The following is an 8,670-nucleotide window of genomic DNA, read 5'->3' as shown; positions in this document are numbered from 1 at the left end:
AAATCCCCCAAAAAGAATGTCAGGAGAGAGATCTGACTGGTCTTTCATGGGTCAGAGTGACCACTCTTACTGGGTAGGCAACTATAGGCTTTTGGGCTGGAAAGTTTGGAGGAAAGGTGACTGCTGTGGGCCCCATTCTGGGTCGGAAGGGATTGATCTTGGGGACAGCCCTTGGAGAGCTGGGCAGAGAGCAGAGGAGAGCCATTTCCTACAGGGCTGTGAAGGGATAGAATGGAAGGGCCAACCCCTAAGATGTGCCTCACTCCTGTTACTGTGTCTTGCTATTAATTGGAATGGCAATATGTTCTCAACATGAGTGACTAGACTTCTGTTGTTTCTGCTGTTCAGCATTACTTCTTGTGTTAACTCCATCCAGTTTTTCTTTATAGCGAGCACCCTTAGTCCACATGGTTGGGAGTGCTGACTCCTCCAGGAGCGGGCCTCTGACCCAGGCTTAAGTGAATGGCATATCCCGTGAGTTTAGTTTCAGTAACTCATTGAAGGACAGGCTCATGATCCAATGTGATCCAGTGAGATTTAGACCTGGGACTTTGTTCACATTGTTGGAGGACAGAAGATCTCTTTCTTTTCTGTGAGCCTTACAGTTGTCAGGCTGTGAGTCTGGAGGTGCTGGGGTCATCCTGTAGAAAGACCTTTCCAAAAGGACAGCCAACAAACAGGGGAGCAGGGTAAAGATGGAGAGAGACAGACAGACAGACATTAAGATCACCGGGACACTGCTTGAACCTTGCATCGAGCCACATCTGAAGATCATTTTTTAATTTTCAGTCCCATGAACCAATACACCCTCTCCTGCTTTAAACTTTTAAGCCAGTTTTATTTTTATTTTTATTTTTAATCATTTATTATCAAAAGTGTGCTGATTTGGCTGGGTACAGTGGCTCATGCCTGTAATCCCAGCACTTTGGGAGGCCGAGGCAGGCGGATCACTTGAGGTCAGGAGTTCAAGACCAGCCTGGCCAATGTGGTGAAACCCCAACTCTACTAAAAATTCAAAAAATTAGCCAGGCGTGGTGGCACACGCCTGTAGTCCCAGCTACTCGGGAGGCTGAGGCAGGAGAATTGCTTGAACCCAGGAGGTAAAGGTTGCAGTGAGCTGAGATTGTGCCACTGCACTCTAGTAGCCTGGGCGACAGAGTGAGACCCTGTCTCCAAAAAAAAAAAAAAAAAAAAGGGTGCTGACTCAGTCTGAGGGGATTGATAAAACAGTAAGCAGCCACTGGAATACTCTGAGGTTATGGAAAGGAGACAGAAATACAAAATTTACACTTTTGACACATTTAAAGAGGGACAGGCTGGGTGTGGTGGCTCATACCTGTAGTCCCGGCACTTTGGGAGGCTGTATTAGTCCGTTCTCATGCTGTTCATAAAGACATACCCAATACTGGGTAATTTATAAAGGAAAGAAGTTTAATTGACTCACAGTTCCACATGGCTGGGGATGCCTCAAAATCATGGCAGAAGGGGAATAAGGAGCAAAGTCATGTCTTACATGGTGGCAGACAAGAGAGCTTGTGCAGAGTAACTCCCATTTATAAAACCATCAGATCTTGTGAGACTTATTCACTACCACAAGAACAATATTGGGGAAACTGCCCCCATGATTCAATTATCTCCACCTGGCCTCACCCTCCACATGTGGGAATTATTATAATTTAAGGTGAGATTTGGGTGGGGACGCAGCCAAACCATATCAGAGGCCAAGGCTGGAGAATCACTTGAGCCCAGGAGTTCGAGACCAGCCTTGACAACATAGGGAGACTCTGTGTCTATGTTTTTTTTTTAAATAAAGAGGGACAGGAATGAAGGCCTTGTTGGTCAACTACCCCTTGTTCTTCATCCCTGCTCATGGTCTTGTCAAAGAGTTGGACCATTATGGGACTGTCCCTCTTTAGTGGGGTGGACGGGTTAGGACATTGGGGCCATCTTAGAGGTCCCCAAAACCAGGAATTGGGGAGCCAGCAGCAGCCAGCATCCAAGGCTGGCTCTGAGGAGCACCATCCAGTGCATCTGTGGTTTTCCACACTGGCAGGGGGAACTCAGGACACTTGTGCCCTGGCCCTAAGAATTATCCTTCCATTGGCACCAACAGGTATGGCCAAGAAGACTATCCTGTGTTTTTTTTTTTTTTTTTTTTTTTGAGATGGAGTCTCGCTCCGTAGCCCAGGTTGGAGTGCAATGGTGTGATCTCGGTTCATTGCAACCTCCGCCTCCCAGGTTCAAGCCATTCTCCTGCCTCAGCTTCCTGAGTAGCTGGGATTACAGGTGCCAGCCACCATGCCCAGCTAATTTTTAGTAGAGACGGGGTTTCACCATGTTGGTCAGGCTGGTCTCAAACTCCTGACCTCAGGTGATCCACCTGCCTCAGCATCCCAAAGTGCTGGGATTATTACAGGCATGAGCTACCACTCCCAGCCGGCTATCCTGTATTTCCTCATTGATCAAGTCACCCCAGTAAATGGTTTGCATAGCTGAGGCATTCAGAGTGCTTCGCTGTACAGGGCAATCACTGTTCATACGGATGTGGGGAAATCGGAACCCTTGCACACTGTTGGTTAGGAATGAGAAATGGTATAGCCACTGTAAATCTCATTTCTGGGCATTTATCCAGAAGACTTCAAATAAGATCTCAGAGATATATTAGCACTTCTATGTTTATTCATAATAGTCAAGATGTGGAGACAGACTAAATGTCCACCAACAGATGAATGAAGAAAATGCTTTGTATACATACAATGGAATCTTATCCAGCCTTAAAATAGAAGGAAATTCTTCAACATGTGACAACATGGATGAACCTTGAGGAAATTATGCTAAGTGAAATAAGCCAGTCACAGAAAGACAAACACTGCATGATTTCAGTGACATGAAGTTTCTAAAATAGTCAAATTTGACTGGGCATGTGGCTCACAACTGTAATCCCAACACTTTGGGAGGCTGAGGCAGGAGGATTGCTTGAGGCAGGGGGTTCGAAACCAGCCTGGGCAAGATAGCGAGGAGACACCCATCTCAACAAAAAAATTTAAAAATTAGCCAGGTGTGGTAGTGGGTGCCTGTAGTCCTAGTTATTTGGGAGGCTAAGGCGGAAGAATCCCTTGAGACCAGGAATTCGAGGTTACAGAGAGCTATGATTGTGCCATGGCACTCCAGCCTGGATAACACAGCAAGATCCTGAATCTAAAAAAAATTTTTTTTTTAATTCAAATTCATAGAATCAAACTGTGGAAGGGTGGTTGATAGGGGCTGGGGAAAGGAGGAAAGAGGGGTTACTAATCAATGAACATAGAGGTTTTTTTGTTTTTGAGACGGAGTCTGGCTCTGTCGCCCAGGCTGGAGTGCAGTGGCACGATCTCGGCTCACTGCAAGCTCTGCCTCCCAGGTTCACGCCATTTTCCTGCCTCAGCCTCCCGAGTAGCTGGGACTACAGGCGCCCGCCACCACGCCCAGCTAATTTTTTGTATTTTTAGTAGAGACGGGGTTTCATCATGTTAGCCAGGATGGTCTCGATCTCCTGACCTTGTGATCCGCCCACCTCGGCCTCCCAAAATGCTGGGATTACAGGCGTGAGCCACTGCGCCCGGCCTAGTTTTTTTTTTTTTTTTGAGACGGAGTCTCATTCTGTTACCTAGGCTGGAGTGCATTGGCACAATCTTGGCTCACTGTAACCTCTGCCTCCCGGGTTCAAGCGATTGTCCTGCCTCAGCTTCCTGGGTAGCTGGGACTACAGGCGTGTGCCACCATGCCTGGCTAATTTTTGTATTTTTAGTAGAGACGGGGGTTTCACCATGTTGGTCAGCCTCGTCTCAAACTCCTGATCTCAGTTGATCCGCCCTTTTTAGCCTCCCAAAGTGCTGGGATTATGGGCGTGATCTACTGCGCCTGGCCAATGAGCATAAAGTTTTAGTTAAATAAGATGAATAGGCTCTAGAGATCTGCTGTAGAACCTAGTGCCTATGGTCAACAATAGTGCACTGTACATTTAAAAGCTTGTTTAGAGGATAGATTTCATGTTAAGTGTTCTTACAATTTTAAAAAGAAAGAAGCCGGGCGTAGTGGCTCATGTTTGTAATCCCAGAACTTTGGGAGGTCGAGGTGGGAGGATCGCCTGAGCTCAGGAATTTGAGACCAGCATGGGCAACATGGTGACACCTCATGTCTGCAAAAATACAAACATTAGGTCAGGGGCAGTGGCTCACGCCTGTAATCCCAGCACTTTGGGAGGCCGAGACAGGTGGATCACGAGGTCAGGAATTCAATACCAGCCTGGCCAAGATGGTGAAACCCCGTCTCTATTAAAAATACAAAAATTAGGCCAGGCGCGGTTGCTCACGCCTGTAATCCCAGCACTCTGGGGGGCCAAGGAGGGCAGATCACCTGAAGTCAGGAGTTCGAGACCAGCCTGGCCAACATGGTGAAACCCCGTCTCTACTAAAAATACAAAAATTAGCTGGGTGTGGTAGCGGACGCCTGTAATCCCAGCTACTCGGGAGGCTGAGGCAGGAGAATCGCTTGAACCCGGGAGGCAGAGGTTGCAGTGAGCCATTGAACTCCAGCCTGAGCGACAAGAGCAAAACTCCATCTCAAAAAAATTAATTAATTAATTAAATTAAATAAAATTCCACACTCTCTCCCCTCAACACACACATTCAAAGCTCAAGGTTTTGGCTTAGACCTGGATATAATCCTTAAGTTTGAAATTCCTTTGGGATTTTACAAGGGATGATTTAATTTACAATCTACATAGAAAGTTCCTTTAACATTACAGCCTATATGACCGATCTTAGTTTTTTGAAGGAGTTTGGGTCTGCTCTCTGGAGAATGTTGAAGGCTACTTTTAGAACCAGGATTTGTTTTTTTTTAGTTCTGAGATATCCTGAAAAGTAGAATCCAGAATTTGTCACAAAGTTGGGTCTAGGGAGGTTAATGTTTTACCTCCTTCAAAACCTTCCTTTGGGAACACAATTCACAGTTCCTCTGTTTTTGTTGTCAGTGGCCCTTCTTTTAACGGGACCTGCCCAAGGAGCCACTGAAGCACTAGGAGAAGGCTGCCCCACTGGGGGACGCTGGCCCTTGAAGGCTGGGACCAATAACCTTAGAAGTTCTAGGGCTGGCTGGAGACACCACACAGGGGACTAAGTGAATCTGAGTTAGAGAATGGAAGAGGTAAGGTGTAAAAATCAGGAGTTCTGGGTTTGAAATGGGCTCCAAAGTTCTCAGGTTGTGACCTCATTTTCTTTTTCTTTTTTTTTTTTTTTTGAGACTGAGTTTCACTCTTGTTGCCCAGGCTAATGGCACAATCGCAGCTCACTGCAACCTCCACCTCCCAGGTTCGAGTGATTCTCCTGCCTCAGCCTCCCGAGCAGCTGGGATTACAGGCCCGCGCCACCACACCCAGCTAATTTTTGTATTTTTAGTAGAGATGGGGTTTCACTATGTTGGTCAGGCTGGTCTCGAACTCCCAACCTCAGGTGATCCACCCACCTCAGCCTCCCAAAGTGCTGTAATAGGTGTGAGCCACTGCGCCCGGCCTGTAACCTCATTTTCTACTTCCAAATCTACTTTTCTTTTTATAGCCCCATCCTCTCAATCCAGATACTTGGGAGTTAGCAGGGCCTTTCCCGGATCATCACATTCAAGCAGACACCACGTCCTGTAATTCTATCTTCTTGATATGCTCAAGCTAGAACCACTACTAGCCCTCAACACTCCTGACCCCTGCCCCAGGCATAAGCAACTTTTAGGTATATCACTTAGGTAAGAAATAGCCCCTTGGTGAGAAGAGGTATCCTTTTTCCTGGCTTTGCTGGTATTCATCCTCCAGTTGCCTCCCCTTCCTCCTCCTCCTTCTTGCCCTCCTCCTTCTCCTTCTTCCCCTCCTCCTCCTCCTTCTCTTCACTCAGCTGGTATTCATCCTCCAGTTGCCTCCTCCTCCTCCTTCTCCTCCTCCTCACTCAGCTGGTATTCATCCTCCAGTTGCCACCACATCTTCCTTCTCTTCCTCCTCAATGCAGTGAAGTTTACACCATGATGTGCTGTGGCCCTGCTCAAATCTTTTGCCTCCTCTCCATTGGCCCTGGGGCTGCTGCCTTGACATGGGTCTTTGTTGCTGTCCCTCTCCCCAGCGTTCTCCCAGCTGCCTCCATAATTGTCCACAATTCCCAGCATTCCCAGTGCCTTCAGGACAAACTGAGACTCTCCATGTGGCACCTAAGGCTCTAGTCCCTGCCAATTTCTATTTCCTCTTCTCCCTCTCCCACCTGCAACCCTCCTTCATCCAGAATTTTCCCAGCCTCTGCCAGGAAACCCTTGTTCCCTTTCTCCTTCTGGCAATACCCTGGTCTTTCTAGTCTTGGTTTAAACAATGCCCTCCTTAGGAAGTCTTCCCCAGTTGGGTGACCCTTCCTGGGGCTTCCCTTTTCCTTGGTGCTTATCACCCTCTACTGCAATCAGTGCCAGGGACCCAGGGCACCGAGGCACTGGTGCCTAGAGTGCAAGGTACTTTTAGGGGCTCATGAAAATGTTTTATTTTAACATTAGATGAAAAAAAATGTAAGGATCAAAGACAATTTTTTTCTCACATCAAAAAAATAAATGCATAGGGCCCATGAAAATCTACTGAATTATTTAAATTTTTATTTTTTTTTTTTAAATAGAGGAAGATACCTCATGAAGACAAAAGCACCTAAGGCCTGAGAAAGTGAGAATGTGGCCCTGACTCACTGCCATTGGTTTCCCCTTCCCCCAGTGGGGTTGGGGGGTACCCCCCACTGCATTATGTTATTCTTAAGTCTCTGCACCCCCAGCCCTGTTCTCATCACTTATGACTGCTTTCTGAACAAGAAAAGAAGTGCAGAAATAAATGAATGGCCTTGCGCAAGGCTCTTGACTCTCTGAGTCTCCATTTCTTCCTCCCGACAACAAAGTTCCAGCTTCACGGGGCTGCTGCGGGGATCAAGTAGTGAGTGGGAAACTTTTAGAACTGTCAAGCGTGCAGCCGTTCCTGAGGTCGTGCAGAATGTGGGTGGGAAGGGGAGGGCAGAGGTTGTTGAAGGTGGCTCCAGGTGGCTTTGATACCTTTCTTCTGGTAACAAAATTACCCTTTTTATACACACAGAGCACTGGCAGGACAGACACCAGAGTCTCACAGAGGCTGGCCCTCAGCATTGGTTCTCTGTGGAGTGAGCAACTAAACTAGAATAAAGCACAAGGGCCCTTGGCCCCAGAAGAACAGGCTTCTTTCATTTTAGGACATTAGGCTCTTTTAGCTTCTTTTCCTTTCTTTTCTTTCTTTCTTCTTCTTCTTTTTTTTTTAAACCATACTACTTAGAAGTGCGTGAAGCCCAGGTCTCTGTCTCACTTTCCCTTTGTGTTCCCGGGCCTGGCACAAATGAGGGACATAATGAATGAAGGAATCTCCCATCTCAGGGCCCTGCGTGGCACCCATCAGCATCAGGGCCTCTGACCCCAGTGGGTGAGAGGAAGTGCAACCCCCCCCCTCCCTGAGCGCAGGGCCTGCCGCGAAGAGAGAAGAGCTGTGAAACGGAGACTCAGTTTACCCAAGGTGGAGTCTCAAGCACGTCAACATGGGGGCTGAGGAAGAGACGGGACATCTCCGCGGCGACAGAGCCCAGAGGCACTTAAGAAATCTTAGTTCTTGTCCCCTCCTCATAAGCACTTCGGGGAGAGGTTTCCTGTGTTCCAAGTAATTTAATTCCCATGGCTCCCGAAAGGCTGGAGCGGTTTCCTTTTCAGAGGCTGTGGGTGCCTCTGAGAAGGAAAGTCACAGGCAGTATCAGTCTTGCCCATTTTCTTCAGTGCTGTGTGTCCAGCGTCTGAAAGCATGCGGGCACACAGTAGGTGGTGACAAGCGGACGAATTGCCATCGGCGACCGCTGGGTAACTCGCCAGTGCAGGGAACAAAACCCGCCTCCAGATAAGAAGACCCTGCAGGCCTCCCGCACCCTGTAATTTGGATCTCCAGGAATCGCCTTTGTTGTGGGCGCCCAACCTCAGGCAAAGCGAGCACCTGCTCCTCCCGCCGGTCCTTGCAGGAGGACCCCAGGCTGCTGCGCCCCGGCTGCCTCTCCGGGTCCCTGCGCTCCGCTTCTCCGGAGCTGGGGGACCGGGGGCGCCCCGGGACCCGCAGCCAGGGTCCACCCAGCGCTTCCGAGCCGTGGTAACGCGCCTCCCCAGGTGCCCGACACCCCGCCCGGGGCCAGCATTTTTCGCTTCCTAGGGCCGGGCCGGGGGTCTGGGGCTGCGTCAAGGGCCTCGTCAGGCACCCCCAGGCCTGCGGGGGCAGGATCCTGAGTCACCGCCGCGCACGCCCTCTCCTCCCGGCTTCCATCCTGGGGCCACCTCCGCCCCGCAGGGTCGGGCCCCGGCGCAGCCGGCTCTCTGCGGGTCTGCTGTGCGCCCCTCTCCCCAGCCCGAGTCACTGCGGCCGCCGCCCCCACCCCTGGCTGGCTCGGGGGAGCCTCGCTTGTCCGCCCCTCCCATGAGAAGCCCGAGCTCTCAGCGCTCCCGGGCGGCTCCCGCGGGAGGGGGCGCGGCCGCCCCCACGGCTCCACCCTCTCGGCGGGGCCGCAGCCATCTGGGGCCCCTGCCAGTAACGGCCGCTCCGGGGCCCGCACGGAGCTCGCGACCCGC

This window comes from Pan paniscus, chromosome 9 (genome assembly GCF_029289425.2).
Source record: "Pan paniscus chromosome 9, NHGRI_mPanPan1-v2.0_pri, whole genome shotgun sequence".
In the NCBI taxonomy this organism is placed as follows: Eukaryota; Metazoa; Chordata; class Mammalia; order Primates; family Hominidae; genus Pan; species Pan paniscus.
This window is presented reverse-complemented; position numbering follows the sequence as displayed.